The sequence below is a fragment of the Conger conger genome, chromosome 7 (genome assembly GCF_963514075.1).
Source record: "Conger conger chromosome 7, fConCon1.1, whole genome shotgun sequence".
Taxonomy (NCBI): domain Eukaryota; kingdom Metazoa; phylum Chordata; class Actinopteri; order Anguilliformes; family Congridae; genus Conger; species Conger conger.
In genome coordinates, this window is record NC_083766.1 from 61,495,982 (window position 1) to 61,498,481 (window position 2,500).

At 43.7% G+C, this 2,500-nt stretch overlaps 1 pseudogene; it reads left to right on the forward strand.

Annotated features, from left to right (window-relative positions):
- LOC133133581 (roundabout homolog 2-like) overlaps positions 1-2,500 on the forward strand; it is a 113,222-nt pseudogene that overhangs the window by 64,143 nt on the left and 46,579 nt on the right.

A 2,500-nucleotide genomic window follows, 5' to 3' on the forward strand; every position in this document is an offset into this window, starting at 1 on the left:
TACACACACTCACACACACACACACACACACACACACATACACACACTCACACACACACTCACACACACCTCTCCTCCTGGAACCCCAGAAAGATGTGTTTTCTGCTCGGAGTTTGAAGATTGGATGGGTTTGCTCTGCGAGTGTGCTCTCTTGTGTGGAAAAGCCCAAAGCTTGTTAGCTGAAATTGGAATTCAAGCTCTTGTTGATGGGAAAGAATCTTGTTAACAGACTGCGTAATCTGATTATGAGACCGTGGATAAATATTAGCCACAGAACAACGTGTGAAATCAGCACACTTATGTTACAAAATTGCTACATAAATAAATATTATGGAACTAAGAGATACTGTATGAAGGACCAAGAGCCTATGACCTGATACCTCCTAGACTATCAGAAAATGAATCTACATTCTAAATAAAACTACATCTTGATTGATGAAATAGATAAAATGGCACCTGGAGCAATTTTGATTGTTATTTAAAGCTAGGACTGCTGATAGCTAATCCTGGTAAGGCCCTGTTCTTGCACATGGATACATTCTATTGGTGCGTTCCATTTACCTCGGAAGTCGGAGCTGGGAATTACGTCACACCCGAGTTGACCGCATTCCAGTAAACAACTCGGATAACCAAGATGGACGCCTCCAGTGCTATTGTTGCTATCGTTGTAGCCATTGTTAGCAATACCAGTTGAAAACACCACATTACACGGTATTCTATACATACATACATACAAACACCGTAGTAACATGTCTACAGATAGACGTTGGACAGTACTACGTATACCACTTATTTAATTACACAAAAACAAAACAGAAGTGCTAAATAATACATTACGAGAGATTTCACTTACCGTTGACGCACGGAGCAGCCATCTTGGATTTCTAACTCGGGGTTACTCGGTCCTTCCGACTTTCCCAGTCGGAAATCCCACCTCAGGGGGCGTTCCAGTTGAAATGTCCGACTGGGAACTCGGAAATTCCGACTTCCCAGTACAAATGGAACGCACCTTTAGGCCTGGTATCTGTTAAGGGGCTGGTCTAGTGTGTGGATGGGCTCTATGGTATGATATCTGTTAAGGGACAGTTCTAGCGCATGGATAGGTTCTGTGGTCTGGTACCTGTTAAGGCACTGCTCTAGTGCATAGATAGGTTCTGTGGTATTGAATCTGTTAAGGCACTGCTCTAGTGCATGGATAGGTTCTGTGGTCTGGTACCTGTTAAGGCACTGCTCTAGTGCATGGATAGGTTCTGTGGTCTGGTATTGAATCTGTACAGAGCCAGGGGCAGCAGTGGTGGGCTGCTCTTAAGGTTGATGGACAGTTGGCTTCAGTCGGCAGGGGTGATCTGCATGTTGCCATGGAGATGTACAGTCAGGTCCATAAATATTGGAACATCGACACAATTCTCCTCTTTTTGGCTCTATACACCACCACAATGGATTTGAAATTAAACGGACAAGATGTGCTTTAACTGCAGACTTTCAGCTTTAATTTGAGGGTATTTACATCCAAATCAGGTGAACGGTGTAGGAATTACAACAGTTTGTATATGTGCCTCCCACTTTTTAAGGGACCAAAAGTAATGGGACAAACTAACAATCATAAATCAAACTTTCACTTTTTAGTACTTGGTTGCAAATCCTTTGCAGTCAATTACAGCCTGAAGTCGCATAGACATCGCCAGACGCTGGGTTTCATCCCTGGTGATGCTCTGCCAGGCCTCTACTGCAACTGTCTTCAGTTCCTGCTTGTTCTTGGGGCATTTTCCCTTCAATTTTGTCTTCCGCAAGTGAAATGCATGTTCAATCGGATTCAGGTCAGGTGATTGACTTGGCCATTGCATAACATTCCACTTCTTTGCCTTGAAAAACTCTTTGGTTGCTTTCGCAGTATGCTTCGGGTCATTGTCCATCTGCACTGTGAAGCGCCGTCCAATGAGTTCTGAAGCATTTGGCTGAATATGAGCAGATAATATTGCCCGAAACACTTCAGAATTCATCCTGCTGCTTTTGTCAGCAGTCACATCATCAATAAATACAGGGGAACCAGTTCCATTGGCAGCCATACATGCCCACGCCATGACACTACCACCACCATGCTTCACTGATGAGGTGGTATGTTTTGGATCATGAGCAGTTCCTTTCCTTCTCCATACTCTTCTCTTCCCATCATTCTGGTACAAGTTGATCTTTGTCTCATCTGTCCATAGGATGTTGGTCCAGAACTGTAAAGGCTTTTTTAGTTGTTTGGCAAACTCTAATCTGGTCTTCCTGTTTTTGAGGCTCACCAATGGTTTACATCTTGTGGTGAACCCTCTGTATTCACTCTGGTGAAGTCTTCTCTTGATTGTTGACTTTGACACACATACACCTACCTCCTGGAGAGTGTTCTTGATCTGGCCAACTGTTGTGAGGGGGTTTTTATTCACCAGGGAAAGAATTCTTCTGTCATCCACCACAGTTGTTTTCCGTGGTCTTTCGGGTCTTTTGGTGTTGCTGA